The following is a 20,829-nucleotide window of genomic DNA, read 5'->3' as shown; positions in this document are numbered from 1 at the left end:
TAAGATGACCCTAGACTCAATAACCCAAAACAAACTTAACCAAAACACAACAACCTAAGACAAGATGACCCGAGCCACAATAGCCCCACACAAACTGACACGAGATACAACAACCAACGATAAGATGACCCTAGACTCAATAACCCAAAACAAACTTAACCAAAACACAACAACCTAAGACAAGATGACCCGAGCCACAATAGCCCCACACAAACTTAACAGAGACACAACAACTAAAGACAAGATGACCCAAGCCACAATAGCCCCAAACAAACTTAACCAAGACACAACTACCAAAGACAAGATGACCCTAGCCACAATAGTCCCAGACCGATTTACAAATTTTGTATTTCCATTTATTTTATAATAAAAATACGTTTGCTATTTCACATGTGTCAATTTCAACTTAAGATGGTGTTACCCGTGCCACGTGTACACAGTAACTTGTGCTGGTACACTGGTAATGAGACATGCCATATATAAATATAGATGTTGTTTTGAAGCAAGATGGTAGATGTCATATGTTTCTTCTCACGACTGTTGCACAACTCCAGAGTGCTACCGACTGAGAAAGTGTGACACCTGTTCCTATTTACATCAGATGATCTGCGACTGACTCGTGCAGGTTTGGCGAAACATTTCCAGGTAATGGTTGTGAGATTTTTCAAAATTAGGGGTTTAGGTTACTTAGTGATTAAGCCGTTTCAGTAATATTACTGATTAGTGTACAATGTAAAGAAAGGCTTCACATTTTGGGGGTAATGAACTGCATTGGATAACGAACTGTCAAAGACTATGTATAGGTGAATATAAGTATATACTAGAGAACACCTGAGATAAGATGGAATACACATCTTAAGTGAATGAGTAGAGTTTTACGCTGCTGGTGTGTGTTACCTGAATATGTTAAACAAATGTGGGGATTCGAACCCCGGTCTTCAGTTTGACAAGAGAACACTATGCTATCAAACCACCCAACGACGTAATACATCATAGTAAGATTATACCTGGTACAGTAACGGACAATAGTAGCATCGGTTAATATTAATAGTAAACATTTCAAATGGACAAAAAATGAAAAAAATACACCACATAGGTTAGCGTCAAATTTTATGTTATATCACGGTTTTCAGAAATCCAGCTCTTTGATTTCGGGTGACACGAATGTGTCGTCTGTTGCACAAATTATATGAATCCATTTATTTCATCATAAAAATAGATTTGCAGTTACACATGTGTTAATTACAACTTCAGATAGAGTTGTGCCACGTGTACACATGTTAAGTTGTGCTAGTACACTGATAATCAGACTTGCATTTAATACTGTAACAGTAAGTAAATATAGATTGTTGCAAGCTGGCAGTTGCCACATGTTGCTTCTCACGGCTGATAAGGTCTGATAACTGTTGTTTTGTTTATCATATGATCACTGTGACTCGTGCAGGTATGGCGAAACATTTCCAGGTAATGCTTGTCACCTTTCTCAAAATCAGTGGTTCAGGTTACTCAGTGGCTAAGTCGTTTTAGTAATATTATGGATTACTGGACAAACCGGCTTCCCATTTTGGGATAATGAACTGTTTTGGATAACGAATTGTTTTATACAGGTAAGATTAAGTGAGAGAGTAGAATTTTACACCGCTTGTGTGTACTACCTGAATAGTTTAAACCAATGTGGGGATTCGAACCCCGGTCTTCAGCTTGACAAGAGAACACTATACTATCGAACCACCCCACAACGTAATATATCATAGTAACATGTATATATGGTACAGTAACGGACAATAAAACCATTAGTAAATAACTACTAGGTGGAAAACACTTTAGTTTCAGCTAAGGCGAATGATATTCGTTATGACACGTTCGATTGGTTTCTTTAGTCTGAAAATAGTAACCGCGTATGGATACTGGTTAGAATTTGTCCCGGACACATGCGGCTCTTAGCGGCGGTAACATGGTTCTGTAGTTGGCCTCTTTGTGTCTTTGTCTTCCAACATCAGTTACAGGCCACCGTGAGATACCTAATCTAGTGATGCACGCAAAACAACAAACACACATATTGTTGCAAAATTGTATTTTTGCATGCATTGGTTTTCTTGGTCTGAAAATAATGACCGCTTTGGGATACTGGTTAGAATTTATCCTAGGCACCTGTGGCTGTAAGCGGCGGTAACATGGTTTTGTAGTTGGCCTCGGTGCTGATAGTGTGTCTTTGTCCTCCAACATCAGTTACAGGCCACCGTGAGATACCTAATCTAGTGTAGCTTGCCACGCAAAACAACAAACACACATATTGTTGCAAAATATTCTTGCATGCATTTTCTTTGTCTGAAAATAATGACCGCTTTGGGATACTGGTTATAATTTGTCCGAGGCACCTGTGGCTGTAAGCGGCGGTAACATGGTTTTGTAGTTGGCCTCGGTGCTGATAGTGTGTCTTTGTCCTCCAACATCAGTTACAGGCCACCGTGAGATACCTAATCTAGTGTAGCTTGCCACGCAAAACAACAAACACACATATTGTTGCAAAATATTCTTGCATGCATTTTCTTTGTCTGAAAATAATGACCGCTTTGGGATACTGGTTATAATTTGTCCGAGGCACCTGTGGCTGTAAGCGGCGGTAACATGGTTTTGTAGTTGGCCTCGGTGCTGATAGTGTGTCGTTGTACCCAAACATCAGTTACAGGCCACTGTGAAAAAGCAAATCTTGTGTAGCTTGCCACACAAAACAACGTTAACAAACACATATGGTTGGGTTATATTCTTGTATGCATTGTCTTTTCAGAGGTGGTTGTTTGTCATCGGCATCCATCTGGGAACAATACTACATGACTCGTATGGTAAAACTTACAACGTACACTGACGTAAACGAAACTATAGCAAACTGTATGTTAGGCTAGACAAAAAGACAAGAATATGTGCCAATTGTACATGAAATAAGAAAACAGGCATCAAAGATTCAGATATATTGCACTGACATCAATTGAATGTGATACATCGTCTATTTGAAGTCACTGCAAACACAAGTCGGTTGAGATAGATTTTGTTTGTTTGTTTGTTTGTTTTTTAACGACGCACTCAGCAATATTCCACCTATCATAATCGCGTCTAGACCAGACAATCCAGTGGTTGACATTATGAACATCGATCCATGCAATTTCGATACTATTACATGCATCAACCAAGTCAGCAAGCCTGACCACCCGATCCCCTTAGTTCCTTTTCCTGCAAACATGGGTTGCTGAAGACCTATTCTACCCCAGATCTTCACGGATCGCTTGCGATTGAAGTCGTTTATTTACAAACCGCCGTCAAATAGGAATATTGCTGATTGCGGCGTCAAACAGCAAAACAAGATATAATAAATATATATCTTTATTCGCTGTACAATAAAAAGTAAAGTTATTAATAATAAACTGTCCTGATTTAGGTCTGAGATGCCTGGAGTGTCAGGAAGTGTTCAAGCCAGAGGACTGCTTACTGTCTGGTGACTGTGGTCAAGATGAGGTAACTTTGCGGTCACCTTTGCGGGTCACACGAGGCAAAGTAATGGATCGGGTGGTCGGGCTCAGATATTTTGACCGTGTCAAGCTTTTATATAACCCATTTCGCTACAATAATGAGATGTGGATATTTCAGACGTCTAAAATGTCTCCACTTCTTGTCACGTTTGACGAGATCGATCTGTGTATCTGATGTATCCACCCACGCAGACAAGGAGCTTCTGGTACTACATTGACATATTCCGACAATTGTCGAACAAGTGAACCTCATTTGTTCAGTCAAGCGATGTCTAAGTTAATTACATTTTCGGCTGATATCAAGTTTTCGTGTGTTTTCATATGTTTGCTCCCCAATTGCAGCTGTGCTTGACCCGGTCATTCACAGACGCCAAAGGGAGGGACGCCTACAGACTTGGCTGTGAGACCACTGAGGTGAGTGTATTAATTGTTCATAATGTAGACCGCCTCCGTGGTCTAGTGGATAGCAAGTCTGCCCGGAGAGCTGAATGCCGTCAGTTTGATCCCTTGCCGCGTCATGCCAAAAGACGTTAAAATTGGTATTGTTATTACCCTGCCTGTCCCCAGGCATTAAGGCGATAAAACAAGTAATGGTCTGCTCGGAATCGGTATTTGATGTCTGAACAGCCATACACACACACACACACACACACACACACACACACACACAAACGCACGCACGCGCGCACACACAGAGACAGACAGACACACACTCACACAGACACAGACACACACACACACACAAACACATCAATATTTGATTTGTAATAACTATCGGCTCATCATGCGCAACGTCCATTTAAGAATTTCTAATTTCTAATCATCGAAGGTGCCGCAATTTCTGCGTCTCTTAGTTCTGCAAGAATCCTTTAATCGTGAATCTGTTTTCGGAGAATCTCTGAGTACATACATATGTTTCTAGGATTGTCAGCACCATGCTCGTGGGTTTCACCGAAGTGGTAAACGTCTAAGACCTGCATCAATTGGGGCTTTAAGCACTCCTACATTAAGCTGACACGCCGTGATATGACTGGAATAATGTTAAAAGAGGCGTTAAACCCAACTCACTCACTCACTCACTCACTCACTCACTCTGAGTCCATACCCTTGCATATGGGTTTAACCGATGTGGTAAACGTCAAAGACATGCATCGCTTCGGGCTTTACTCCCATATTAACATGTCCCACTGTGATTTCCAAAATACCATTATATCATTTCATTCAATGTTACATAATATACTCATACAGATATTGTCTTCTGTAGGTGTGTGACTTATACAAGCATACGGGGGTTCTGATTGGTAAACGTGCTACAGGACAAGAGCGGCCATGTCGGCAGTGTTGTTCCCATGACAACTGTAACGAAAAACTCTGCGCAGAATCCACGACAAACACCACTTGTACGTCAGCGTGTTGCCTTTTACTTCTGCATCTATCATTTATAGATAGGGCTATTGATGTGATAAACATATCGGATAAACATATTGGTGTTATGGTTCGATGAATATGCAAATGAGGTCACCTATTTGAATATTATCCATCCATCTATGAGACGACGAATTTCTCTAAAGAAATTGAAATACGTTTAGGACCAACACTTTGATATTCTGGTGGGGGCCGGGGATGTTGGAAGAAAACCAGATTTTTTATTTTTTTATTCATAATATGAGTCTAAATACATTTTCGAACACGTATTATGTTTTGAGTACACTTTTGATAGTGATACGAGGATTGACTGATACATGCTGAACTTCACAGAAAATGACCTGAGCACATTAAGATCATTTAATTTTCAACATTACCCCATGATCACCGAAGTCTAAAAAGAAATTATCACCTACGTAGATGATACTTGCATCTACGTAGAGGATACTACGTAGAAGTAGCTTTCATGGCCGTGTGTGATATTATATTCGTATGTATCTTTACTGAGATAGTGATATTGTCCTGTGCAGTTGCTACCCTAGTTGGATACAAACATTTATATTTTCAATAAAGGCGATTACGTAATTATTGTTGATTTAAATATGAAAATTAAAGTGGAAAAAACACATTCATGAGAAATTAAATCATGTAGCAGGGTTTATGAATCACTATGAAATAGTTCGCGATATGGTAAGCGAATCCTGATCTACCGATGGAACCCGCCAAAAGGAAAGTCAAAGGAAAGTCAATTGTTCGTCTGAAAAACACGGGTATCAATTGTTGGACATCGTTTCTGGAGAGACCTGGAACAGCCACCGAACCAGAACCTTTAAAATAAACTATATGTCACTGCATTGTTATCCCCCGCTCCCTTTTCGCTGAGAGTATTAAATTCGACACTGTCCGTCCATGCATCAGTCTTCCCGAGCAAGATGCCATTTCCAGAGAAGATCTTGAAAACAGTAGTCTATTTCTTCACCAAACGTGGGACGTGGATACGTCCGGTTGAGAACTGGTTCATTTTGATAGTTTGGGATTTTCAGCAAAATTATTTTCGAATTTCAATGCCAACAATATGGACTTTGGCTGGAAATGGCGAGAGTGGGCGTTTCCGGAGCAGTTCTTTAAAACCACCAATATTTCATCACCTAACTTCTAGTGATGAGCTGGTTCCTTTTGATAGTTTTTGCAGTTTCCATGTCAACCAGATGTTTATAGTTAACCTGTTAACATGTTCACAAGTATTTACCACTGTTTGGGATGTCGATGACTTTGTCCTCTTATCCATTTATATATTAATTACATATGCATATATTAAGTATTAAATGCGTTAAACGTTTGTTGAATTCTTTGTGGGATATCTATCATCTGTATGCGAAGTCGAAGAAAATGTTGCAATCATAAGAAAGAGATAAATTACTGAAATGGAACCCACTTGCAAATAACATTGTCTTATGATTTTTTTCCATGTAAAGCGCCTTTGCAGAGCATTGTGACCTCATCGTTTATCATAAATCACCTATCACGAAAGTTCCGAAGGTTTACACTCGACACAAGCATCTAGATATAGTAACTTCATCAAAACTGGTTACATTAAACAGCATTACATTCCGGAAAACTATCCACTGTCCAAACACAATGCAATGAGCGTTTACCGTATCTCAACAGAAACAATGTGACCCTGTTACACTCATTGTTCAACAATAAAATTCACTGCCATAACAATATCAACCTTTGGTTTCACAAACGAATATGAACAACATACCTTCCTAGAAAATCGTAGGTATCTTTCCTGAGCCAGTTTAAATGCTAGCGTGCATGGCTTCTGTGCAGTGCCAAGAGACTGTCAGTCCCTCCTGGAACAGGGCGTGACATCATCAGGAGTGTTCTCGGTGACCCCAGATGGCGGAACCCCCTTCAACGTCTACTGCGACATGACTGGAGACAAGGGAGGCTGGACGGTAAGAGGACTAGTGGGATAAATGCTGTGTAATGGAGGAGGGGTATACTCAGTAATGTAAGTGGACTGTGGGCATATATGCTCAGTAGCGTAATAGGAGTGTGAGGATATATGCTCAGTAATGTAGGAGGACTGTGGGCATATATGCACAGTAATGTAATAGGACTGTGGTGATATATGCTCAGTAATGTAAGAGGAATGAGGGGATATATGCTCAGTAATGTAGGAGGGCTATGGGGATATATGTTTAGTAATGTATGTTGACTGTGGGCATATATGCTCAGTAATGTAATAGGGCTGTGAGGGATATATGCTCAGTAATGTAATAGGACTGTGAGGATATATGTTCAGTAATGCAAGTTGACTGTGGGCATATATGTTCAGTAATGTAATAGGGCTGTGAGGATGTATGCTCAGTAATGTTATAGGACTGTGAGGATATATGTTCAGTTATGTAAGTTGACTGTGGGCCTATATGCTCAGTAATGTAAGTTGACTGTGAGCATATGTGCTCAGTAATGTAATAGGACTGTGGGTATATATGCTCAGTAATGTAATAGGACTGTGAGGATATATGCTCAGTAATGTTAAGGACTGTGGGCATATATGCTCAGTAATGTAATAGGACTGTGAACATATATGCTCAGTAATGTAATAGAACTGTGGGCATAAATGCTCAGTAATGTAATAGGACTGTGAGGATATATGCTCAGTAATGTAAGTGGACTGTGGGCATATATGCTCAGTAATGTAATAGGACTGTGAACATATATGCTCAGTAATGTAATAGAACTGTGGGCATAAATGCTCAGTAATGTAATAGGACCGTGAGGATATATGCTCAGTAATGTAAGTGGACTGTGGGCATATATGCTGTGTACTGTAATTGGACTGTGAGGATATATTGCCCAGTAATGTAGGAGGACTGATGGGATATATGCTGTGTACTGTAATACATGTAGGACTGTGAGGATATATTGCCCAGTAATGTAGGAGGACTGATGGGATATATGCTGTGTACTGTAATACATGTAGGACTGTGAGGATATATTGCTCAGTAATGGAAGAGGACTGATGGGATATATGCTGAGTACTGTAATACATGTAGGACTGTGAGGATATATTGCTCAGTAATGGAAGAGGACTGATGGGATATATGCTGTGTACTGTAATACATGTAGGACTGTGAGGATATATTGCTCAGTAATGTAGGAGGACTGATGGGATATATGCTGAGTACTGTAATACATGTAGGACTGTGAGGATATATTGCTCAGTAATGTAGGAGGACTGTTGGGATATATGCTGTGTACTGTAATACATGTAGGACTGTGAGGATATATTGCTCAGTAATGTAGGAGGACTGATGGGATATATGCTGTGTACTGTAATACATGTAGGACTGTGAGGATATATTGCTCAGTAATGTAGGAGGACTGATGGGATATATGCTGAGTACTGTAATACATGTAGGACTGTGAGGATATATTGCTCAGTAATGTAGGAGGACTGATTGGATATATGCTGAGAACTGTAATACATGTAGGACTGTGAGGATATATTGCTCAGTAATGTAGGAGGACTGATGGGATATATGCTGTGTACTGTAATACATGTAGGACTGTGAGGATATATTGCCCAGTAATGTAGGAGGACTGATGGGATATATGCTGAGTACTGTAATACATGTAGGACTGTGATGATATATTGCTCAGTAATGTAGGAGGACTGATGGGATATATGCTGAGTACTGTAATACATGTAGGATTGTGAGGATATATTGCTCAGTAATGTAGGAGGACTGATGGGATATATGCTGTGTACTGTAATACATGTAGGACTGTGAGGATATATTGCTCAGTAATGTAGGAGGACTGATGGGATATATGCTGTGTACTGTAATACATGTAGGACTGTGAGGATATATTGCCCAGTAATGTAGGAGGACTGATGGGATATATGCTGTGTACTGTAATACATGTAGGACTGTGAGGATATATTGCTCAGTAATGTAGGAGGACTGATGGGATATATGCTGTGTACTGTAATACATGTAGGACTGTGAGGATATATTGCCCAGTAATGTAGGAGGACTGATGGGATATATGCTGAGTACTGTAATACATGTAGGACTGTGAGGATATATTGCTCAGTAATGTAGGAGGACTGATGGGATATATGCTGAGTACTGTAATACATGTAGGATTGTGAGGATATATTGCTCAGTAATGTAGGAGGACTGATGGGATATATGCTGTGTACTGTAATACATGTAGGACTGTGAGGATATATTGCTCAGTAATGTAGGAGGACTGATGGGATATATGCTGTGTACTGTAATACATGTAGGACTGTGAGGATATATTGCCCAGTAATGTAGGAGGACTGATGGGATATATGCTGTGTACTGTAATACATGTAGGACTGTGAGGATATATTGCTCAGTAATGTAGGAGGACTGATGGGATATATGCTGAGTACTGTAATACATGTAGGACTGTGAGGATATATTGCCCAGTAATGTAGGAGGACTGATGGGATATATGCTGTGTACTGTAATACATGTAGGACTGTGAGGATATATTGCCCAGTAATGTAGGAGGACTGATGGGATATATGCTGTGTACTGTAATACATGTAGGACTGTGAGGATATATTGCTCAGTAATGTAGGAGGACTGATGGGATATATGCTGTGTACTGTAATACATGTAGGACTGTGAGGATATATTGCCCAGTAATGTAGGAGGACTGATGGGATATATGCTGAGTACTGTAATACATGTAGGACAGTGAGGATATATTGCCCAGTAATGTAGGAGGACTGATGGGATATATGCTGTGTACTGTAATACATGTAGGACTGTGAGGATATATTGCCCAGTAATGTAGGAGGACTGATGGGATATATGCTGTGTACTGTAATACATGTAGGACTGTGAGGATATATTGCTCAGTAATGTAGGAGGACTGATGGGATATATGCTGTGTACTGTAATACATGTAGGACTGTGAGGATATATTGCTCAGTAATGTAGGAGGACTGATGGGATATATGCTGTGTACTGTAATACATGTAGGACTGTGAGGATATATTGCTCAGTAATGTAGGAGGACTGATGGGATATATGCTGTGTACTGTAATACATGTAGGACTGTGAGGATATATTGCTCAGTAATGTAGGAGGACTGATGGGATATATGCTGTGTACTGTAATACATGTAGGACTGTGAGGATATATTGCTCAGTAATGTAGGAGGACTGATGGGATATATGCTGTGTACTGTAATACATGTAGGACTGTGAGGATATATTGCCCAGTAATGTAGGAGGACTGATGGGATATATGCTGTGTACTGTAATACATGTAGGACTGTGATGATATATTGCTCAGTAATGTAGGAGGACTGATGGGATATATGCTGTGTACTGTAATACATGTAGGACTGTGAGGATATATTGCTCAGTAATGTAGGAGGACTGATGGGATATATGCTGTGTACTGTAATACATGTAGGACTGTGAGGATATATTGCCCAGTAATGTAGGAGGACTGATGGGATATATGCTGTGTACTGTAATACATGTAGGACTGTGATGATATATTGCTCAGTAATGTAGAAGGACTGATGGGATATATGCTGTGTACTGTAATACATGTAGGACTGTGAGGATATATTGCCCAGTAATGTAGGAGGACTGATGGGATATATGCTGTGTACTGTAATACATGTAGGACTGTGAGGATATATTGTTCAGTAATGTAGGAGGACTGATGGGATATATGCTGTGTACTGTAATACATGTAGGACTGTGATGATATATTGCTCAGTAATGTAGGAGGACTGATGGGATATATGCTGTGTACTGTAATACATGTAGGACTGTGAGGATATATTGTTCAGTAATGTAGGAGGACTGATGGGATATATGCTGTGTACTGTAATACATGTAGGACTGTGAGGATATATTGCTCAGTAATGTAGGAGGACTGATGGGATATATGCTGTGTACTGTAATACATGTAGGACTGTGATGATATATTGCTCAGTAATGTAGGAGGACTGATGGGATATATGCTGTGTACTGTAATACATGTAGGACTGTGAGGATATATTGCCCAGTAATGTAGGAGGACTGATGGGATATATGCTGAGTACTGTAATACATGTAGGACTGTGAGGATATATTGCCCAGTAATGTAGGAGGACTGATGGGATATATGCTGTGTACTGTAATACATGTAGGACTGTGAGGATATATTGCTCAGTAATGTAGGAGGACTGATGGGATATATGCTGTGTACTGTAATACATGTAGGACTGTGAGGATATATTGCTCAGTAATGTAGGAGGACTGATGGGATATATGCTGTGTACTGTAATACATGTAGGACTGTGAGGATATATTGCCCAGTAATGTAGGAGGACTGATGGGATATATGCTGTGTACTGTAATACATGTAGGACTGTGAGGATATATTGCCCAGTAATGTAGGAGGACTGATGGGATATATGCTGTGTACTGTAATACATGTAGGACTGTGAGGATATATTGCCCAGTAATGTAGGAGGACTGATGGGATATATGCTGTGTACTGTAATACATGTAGGACTGTGATGATATATTGCTCAGTAATGTAGGAGGACTGATGGGATATATGCTGTGTACTGTAATACATGTAGGACTGTGAGGATATATTGCCCAGTAATGTAGGAGGACTGATGGGATATATGCTGTGTACTGTAATACATGTAGGACTGTGAGGATATATTGCCCAGTAATGTAGGAGGACTGATGGGATATATGCTGTGTACTGTAATACATGTAGGACTGTGAGGATATATTGCCCAGTAATGTAGGAGGACTGATGGGATATATGCTGTGTACTGTAATACATGTAGGACTGTGAGGATATATTGCTCAGCATTGGAAGAGGAGTGAGTGAGTGAGTATGGTTTTACGCCGCTTTTAGCAATATTCCAGCAATATCACGGCGGGGGACACCAGAAATGGGCTTGACACATTGTACCCATGTTGGGAATCGAACCCGGGTCTTCGGTGTGACGAGCGAACGCTTTAACCACTTGGCTACCCTATGGAGATATATGCTCAGTAATGGAAGAGGACTGTGGAGATATATGCTAAGTAATGTAGGAGGGCTATGGGGATAATGCTCAGTAATGTAAGAGGAATGTAGAGATATATGCTCAGTAATGTAAGAGGGCTATGGGGATAATGCTCAGTAATGGAAGAGGTCTGTGGAGATATATGCTCAGTAATGTAAGAGGACTATGGGGATAATGCTCAGTAATGTAAGAGGACTGTTGGGATATATGCTCAGTAATGTAAGAGGACTGTGGGGATATATGCTCAGTAATGTAAGAGGAATGTGGGGATGTATGCTCAGTAATGTAAGAGGACTGTGGGGATATATGCTCAGTAATGTAAGAGGACTGTGGGGATATATGCTCAGTAATGGAAGAGGACAGTGGGGATATATGCTCAGTAATGTAAGAGGACTGTGGGGATATATGCTCTGTAATGTAAGAGGGTTATGGGGATATATGCTCAGTAATGGAAGAGGTCTGTGGAGATATATGCTCAGTAATGAAAGAGGGCTATGGGGATAATGCTCAGTAATGTAAGAGGACCGTGTGGATATATGCTCAGTAATGTAAGAGACATGTGGATATATGCTCAGTAATGGAAGAGGACTGTGGGATATATGGGATTATATTTTATCTTTGGAGGTTTTCCTGGCAAACTGGACTCATACTGAAAATGAGCAAAACCGTTGAACATTCCTATATCCTCTCGGATACATTACATGTTTTAAGAATTGACCTTCACTTCATGTTTACACTGACAGCCAAACAACAACCAGCTATGTCGCGGAATAAAATAGTCCCCCCAAAAGAGAGGTGACATGAGCGTATGGATGCAGAACTTGCTCTTCAGAAACATCTTACGCAACACATGTGTTCATATAACATCCCCATTAGATGAGAAAGGTCTGTAATGAACTACCTCAGTAAGTCAGTCACAATGACAGCGCGTCGTAATACATTTACATCAAGTACAAGACGTCAAAATGGCCGACACGATAAACGTGACAGGAGGATTTCCGAAGTTGGTAATGAACGTGTGGCGGTTACATGTGTTAGTCATCATTGATCAACTGACCAATTATTGAAAGGTGATTAAAGATGCGTCAAACAGACAAGGTAACCAAGGTAAATTCGTAGATTGCTGGAGACAATCACTGTCAGCCTAGACACAGATCGAGTCGATACTGACGATAGTTTGGATGTGCATTTTATTCGTTTGTTCATTAGGATGGGCCGTAGCGAGGAAATTCGTGAACAATCATGCAGTCAAGCTCTCTTACGTTTCTCAATGTATACTAAAATTCTAAGACCAAGATTAGAGATTCTGAATGATCAGAAATAATGTTTATGTATGTTTTCGTGCTAAGGAATTCCCAGGGGTTTCCCCAAGAATGTGGAAGTAGTCCGTCAGTGTTTACGTCTTTTCAAGAACACGGTCTCGTGAAAAACGTATGAACGTCAAATTGTGTCGTTCATACACTTATGAACGTCAATTTCGCGGTCATGTGGCCGACCTCTCGTCCTATGGAAAAGCCGTATATCGTGAAAACTTCAATTTAAAAAAATTATAAAGAAAATGAATTAGTTAAAAATGACTTTATCACTGAAAATCAACATTTGAAACAGAATTTTTTTTTAGAAATATTAAATGTGAAAACTCAAGAGTTGATGAAACAAAAGCAACATAAATAGAAAAGGGCGAAAAACATACATCCTACTTTCTAGGATTAGAAACTTCCTAAATAAATCTTTTACTCGAATTGAGGATTCAAATGGTAATATGCTACATGAACAGAAACATATACAAAATGAAGTCAAATTGTTTTACCGGGAATATTAATCTAAACAGGACGTTTCGGACATAAATCGTAGAGATTTTGCTAAAAGATGTTGCTATTCCAAATTTATATAAACAAGCTGCATCTAACCTTGAAGGATAATTAATTTATGATGAAGTTCTCACATCCCTACAATGTTTACAGAATGAAAAAAGCATGGCTTCTGATGGGTTTACTGCGAAATTTCTGAAATATGTCTTGGCTGATTTAGGTAGAAGAAGAAGTCTTTATTTGTACTAAGGCCACTGGCCCATATACAATACATACATTTGAAATAGTGTGGTACATGAGAAAGGGTAATGTCAGGTATAAATTTACAAATTTACAGGCTTTTCATAATTACGTCTTCTTTCATAGCTGTAATGCAGATATTTACATAGTTTTCTAAGTAATTGTTTACATGAAGATGACAGCAGCGTTTTAAATTTATGCATATTGGGATTATGGCAAATAGCTTGAACGTTCATAAAATTAGGCTTTCAGAAGGCGAACTGTCATAGCTACAAAAACTGGGACTAATCACCTGTATTCCAAAGGGATCTAAGCCGGAGCCGTACTTAAAACATAGGCGACCAATTGCATTACTCTTGGTCTTCTATAAAGTTGTTTCTCTATCAATATCTCGTCTAAAAATGAAGACCAAAAAGCTTTATGTCTGGTAGATATATTGGTGAGATAACGCGGCAAATGTATGATCTGATAGAATACACTGACACATACCGAATTCCTGGCATTTTACTCTTAGTGGACCGCAAAAAGCTTTTGACACTGTCGATTGGACTTCATTGACTTTCTTTCACTTTGGCGACTCTATAAAAAATGAATTTACGTATTTTATAAAGGCATTGAATCTAGTGTCCTTGTAAACGGTTTTGGAACTCTGCCATTTGATATTTTCAGCGGTTGTCGTCAAGGAGACCGACTCTCACGGTATTTATTTAGATTATGCGTGGAATTTCTAGCTATACGTAATAATGCCGATGTAAAGGGAATTGATGTACGTAATATCGAATAACTCTTAAACCAGTTTGCTGATTATACTACTTGTTCTCTAGACGGTTCGGAACGTTGCCTACAGACATTGCGACAAGTGTTGACATTCTTTGCTCCTTTCTCAGGATTGAAAATGAATATTGATAAAACTAGATTTATTTTGCTAGGCTCGAAAAAGGTTCACGATTGAAGCTATGTCAGAAATGGAGATCAACTGGGATCAGAAAAAGTTTGAATTTAACCTTGATCTTGACATGATTAAACTAAATTCAAAGATACACTTGGAAAATGTGAGACGCATATGTCCATCTAGTAAGCGTGTAATTTCACGCCTTTGTGCAGAAACTGTATATAAAAATCACTTGTTATTCCAAAACTGAATCATATTTGTTCCTCTCTCCCGTATCCAGAAGAATTCATATGGGGAAATAACCAAACAAGGTGAAAAGCGATCAACAGATATGTAGCGTCGAAAATGGAAGTTATGTGTACGACCTGCTAAATGTATCAGGAAAAAGTAAGTTTAACGTCAAAGCAAATTACTTACAATATGGAGGGATTATAGTACAATACAAAAACGTGTTCTGCAAATAATAATGAATTAGAAAACCTAAAAATACAAGAAAATCCTATCCAACCTTATACTTTGAAGTGTCTACGCAAACAATCAATAAATACACTGTTACTTATCTTCACTGCAGAAAATGGCAACATAAACTTCAAAATGATACATACATGGCAACTATATATCCACATATCATTTCGATGTTCAAAAGATACTGATCGCCAATGGCTTCAATATAAAAACCTATATCATATTCAACGAACAAGCAGTAGACTTTTTAAAATGGGATACGTGGATAACGACACTTGTAGTTGTTGTTCAGCTTCTAAAGAAACTGCTTCACATCTACTTTCAGAGTGTAGCAAGGTAACACCTATCTGGCAAGAATTTCAAAGTTTGCTTCTAGAAAAAATCGAATTAAGAATCAACTTTTCCAGGCAACATATTCTTCTTGGTCTCTGTCACAGAAATAACGATCCAATAAATGTAATTCTAATTATTTTCAAATCTATCATATTCAAGTATAAATCTGTGAAGCGTGCATCAACGTTTCTGTTCTTGCTGCAGGAACTCTATAAATAGTATGTCCTGTCAATATTTTCAGCCATCTTAAGTTCCAGAATTGACTACTTCTATTAATTCTGTTCATTGTGTCATAAACTATTTATTATCTAATGTCTAGTCTAATGTATAAGATCTATATTTTCTTTTTTCAACCGTATTATATATGTAACCATGTGCAATCTGTACAAAAATTCAACAAAAATAGAAAATATTCTAAAAAAATAATTCTACATCAGTTGAATATTTGAATGTTCAAGTCAATCTAGGGTTGAACTGGCGCCTTTGGGGATTAGGGATTTGTGAAAAAAAATGAACAGCATTATATTTGTCTTCACTTAACTTAGTATGTACGCAAATAGGGCAGGTATACATTTGACTTTATAGTAATTATGGCAGAGAAGAGCAAAAAGTAATTAAATAACTTTTCATTATCCATGCCATTTTCCGTCACAGTAATTTGCATGGAGTCTTTTTGCTGTGTCATGCGGCTTCATGCTGCATTAACTCTTTCAAGGACATGTGGAACGAAGGTATCTAATGAGGCATGGGTGGGGTAAGTGAGTGAGTGAGTTGGGTTTAACGCCGCTTTTAACAGTATTCTAGTTATATCGCGGCGTGTCAACTTAATGTGGGAGGAAAGCCCGAAGTGATGCAGGTCTCAGACGTTTACCACTTCGGTGAAACCCACGAGCACGGGTATGGTGCTGACAAACCTAGAAACATAATCGGGCCGAACTGGGATTCGAACCCACAATCATAGGTTTCTGGCGTGCCCAAGCTGAGGCATAGGTGGGGTATAAGTAGCCAATAACATGAAATTGGTGGACATGTCATCTCCTGACAACTCTTGTTACTTTCATTTACGACTAACAACACTGTTGTCACACTAGCTGGGATTTACAAACTCTCTGCAGAATACTCGATACATTTTGTTAAAGTGTACCAATAAATGATCGACTGCAGCACTCAAGTATACTATTGCCACGCGTTGTTTTGCTTGCAAGACCTGACTCTATACCACAGCAGTCATTACTTCACTACACAACCAAATGTCCTTTTCAGGTTGTTCAAAGGCGAGTGGACGACACAGTCGCATTTTACAAGAACTGGGACCAGTATAAGAAGGGCTTTGGTTCACCGGAAGGGAACTTTTGGCTTGGTAGGATTTATGTTTTTCATTGACTGTATAGGTTAACGAGGAGCTGGGTGTCGTTTTAGCCAACTGTTTACTATGTTTGGTTGTGTAGTATTATTTACAACCTGACACTAAAATAAATACATGTCAAGGTAATCTGTTATAGGCGCGATAGGTTCACACTTTAATATTCCATATTTTTAGATACTAACCATTTTAATGTTCTACATTAACCGTGTTAATATATTGTATTATTGATGACCAACCGCTTTATCTTCTGCATATAAGACCTTTCGAGCCGTTGCGCACGTTAAATAAGGATGCATGGTTTTGTCTGAATTTGACCTCCGGTGCTTGTTTCCTGTGATATCATATCGTCTTTAACTTTCGATAGCTTATGGTATTTGATTATTCATGTCAAGGTTATCTTCAAGATCAAAGCCTTAACAAAATCTGCAATACTAGTATGTCATTTAAACTTAGCATATGCTTTTTTTTATACGGCAGGACAGCGATCATATTAAGGCGCGTTCACGGAAGTATGATGATATTAAGGCCAGGTATTGAAGTGTTAAAGTTTTGATAGTCAGTACTAATACGACTTTTTATTAGATAGCCAGAGTTCGAAAAACCATATCTGTACGAAATGGGAATCGATATTAGAACAGGAATGAACGGAAAGAGAGAAATGCAATATAATTCGATCCATTGAAGTGCCTTAAAAATACGAAATTGCAATAGTTTCAATACCAAATTCTCCATCATATTTTACTAACAAAAAAAAACCACTTAATAAATGTGATAGGTAGACAAGAATCTATGTAGCTATTGTAATGACGAAATTGAAAGTGTTGAACATTCTAGTAATTTAACAATGTGATGCAGTTTGAAAATTGGTTACAAAATAAAGCACAGGTAACATTTCAACTAGATAAAAAGAGTGAACTCATAGGATACACAACGTCAAATTCTTAACCTGTCAAACTGTTGATGATGTGCAAAAATGTAACATTCAGACACGAGAGATTCAGAAAAATCACTTCAATTCCACACCACACGTGCTTCATGCTCACAAAATAGTCCTTCATGTCGAAGTACACAGCAAATATGTATGGGTACAACAATCACCTCGCAAAGGTAAAGTTGTCATGTTTTTATAGCCATGGGAATTTGATCAGTCATGTCAAGGTCATCTTCAAGGTCAAAGCCTGAATGAATTCTACAATATCTCCATTATCTGTCTGAAAAGCGAACTTGAGTTTTAAAGATGTTTTAAAGCTGTACATCAGACATGTGTTTTCTCAAAAGGTAAGTTATGTTATTAAAATGGAAGTGGATATAACATTCTTGTTAATGAAGTTTTGTGCATGTGATTTTCTCTTTTTGACTCGCACTACATATGTGTTTTCCAAAAAAGTACATTACGTCATTCAAGGGAAAATGCTCATAGTTGGGGGCGCTGGATAAATGTGTCACAACATAGGACATAAGGAAGATAATTTATGGATGCCAACTTCTTTATTATGAGGAACACAAAGTTTCGGAGGATACACTTACTCCTTCATCAGGTGAAATGTATGTAACATTTGATATGTATTTCTTCAGCCGAACGCGATACCATTCAATCAGAAGTGGGTGTATCATTCTTATGTATGTACCTAGAGGAATATGAGATTCGGACGTAAGATTATACTGTATGGGGAATGTGCTGCCATAACCAAACGCAGTGTGATTAGACTGACATTGTTATCCTAAGGAAGAACATCCCTTTTAAGGTGTAGGCTTTGTTTACTTTTGTTAACAATTGCCTGACTTCTCTTCCAATCAAGTTGTCTGTTCTGATAATGTTTCCAGATTTGTCAGCTCTCTATCCGTGCTCGTGGATTTCACCAAAGTAATAACTGACCTGCATCACACCGGGCTTTCCTCCGAGCTGTGCTTAGCTAACAAACCCTGATACAACTAAAACACTAGCCAAAGCATCGTTCAAACCAACTAACTCGCTCCAATGGAAATGTCCTATATTGTGTAAACTTCAAATTAACAAACTATGTTCTGGTAAGCTGCTGTGTTTTTTTAGACACTTGCAAACAGTTTTCTACCTTTCTGTGTATGTGCTTACGGATGGCAGAGGAGAATCATCTCATCTTTTTCAGACTCTATAACTTAGGTCGCCGTTCACTGACACAAGCGTTAACCAGGATGCACTCACTCACACTGTCCAGGTAATGACCATCTCCATCGTCTAACCAGTCAGACAGGACGAAACTATACACTCAGGTTCGAGTTGACGGTCCCCAACGGAACAGTGTATCAGGCGTTCTACTATGACTTCAGCGTGGCCAGTGAGGCTGAAAAGTACAGGGTGAACATCACAGGCTACAGTGGAAATGCAGGTACGTGTAAAGTGAAACCCTGATAAAGCGAGACCATGTTCTGATGTTCGTGTCCAGTCTAGTCCCAGACGCTTTAATTAGTATTTCTATTTTCATAATACGGTAAGGGGGCGGTCGGGTAGCCTAGTGGTTAAAGCGTTCGCTCGTCACGCCGAAGACCCGGGTTCGATTCCCGACATGGGTACAATGTTTGAAGCCCATTTCTTGTGTCAAGCGCCATGATATTGCTGGAATGTTGCCAAATGCGGCGTATTACCAAACTCACTCACTTACTCATACGGTAAACATAGGAACATTCCAAAAATATGCACAATACAAATGTGAGTTGGCAGATTAAACGGATTTGAATCACCCCTTTAACTCTTGACGTCAATGCAGGTACAGTGTATGTAGAAATGTAACTTTGCATGCAGTTTGGACTAAACAATGTGTTTGAACGCATAGCAACAATAACAAAAACAACAAAGTACATACAATTCGGACAATTTGAAGTCGCGAGCAGCAACTGGAGCCGACAACTGATTCTCATCACCTTCTGGATTAGTAGCTGGCTTGTCCTCGATAACAAACCAGCCAGTCTTATAATAGCCCCTCCTGTTCTCAGATCTGAGCAATTTCAGTTTCTCTCACTGTCGCTTATTACAAATAATTACAAGGAACCGAGCAAAGACATTGAGAAACGTGAAAATAGCAAAAGGTACCCTATATTTCCAATCAGACTTTGTTTATAAGAAGGGGTGATATGTACGATATTACCCCTTTATGTAAAAAATGTATTTTTTACATTAAAAGTTGCGGGTTGTTACTCTTAATGCTATTAATACATCAAGGGTTAACACGCAACCCTTCAGGTAAAATTGTTTACATTAAGAGTATTTTTCACATTAAGGTTGTAACAGATCATGCTCGATTGTACTTCAAGGCTGTGAAATGTAGACACCTTGGACTGGAGCTGCGGGAATATTGCTCGTCATAAAAGGAAAGTTGACCATTGGAAAATTGAAGCAGCCCCATGTGTCATACTGTCTTGTGGAAAATGTAAAGTTGTTTCAGTCCAGTTTCACATCCTTCAGGCGACAGTTTCTCCGCACATAACCGCATGCATTTCACAACGTTCGACTCTGATCACGACCGCTATGAGTACAACTGTGGTGAAAGGTGTAAAGGTGGATGGTGGTATGATGATTGCTACCACGTGAACATTAACGGTGTGTATGGTGTGCTAGGATTGAAAGGGCTGATATGGGACAGTCTGACAGGGTCGTTCCATACCCTGAAGGCGACGTCTATGGCCATCAGGACGCAGCTGAGCAGGTAA

General features: G+C 39.1%; 1 pseudogene; it reads left to right on the top strand.

The window, feature by feature from the left end:
* The first annotated feature begins 601 nt into the window (after positions 1-601).
* Positions 602-20,829, top strand: LOC139460805 (fibrinogen-like protein A; annotated as a pseudogene).

The sequence above is a fragment of the Haliotis cracherodii genome, unplaced genomic scaffold, assembly GCF_022045235.1.
Source record: "Haliotis cracherodii isolate W230 unplaced genomic scaffold, xgHalCrac1.p SCAF_14, whole genome shotgun sequence".
Classification (NCBI taxonomy): Eukaryota; Metazoa; Mollusca; class Gastropoda; order Lepetellida; family Haliotidae; genus Haliotis; species Haliotis cracherodii.
This window is presented reverse-complemented; position numbering and strand designations above follow the sequence as displayed.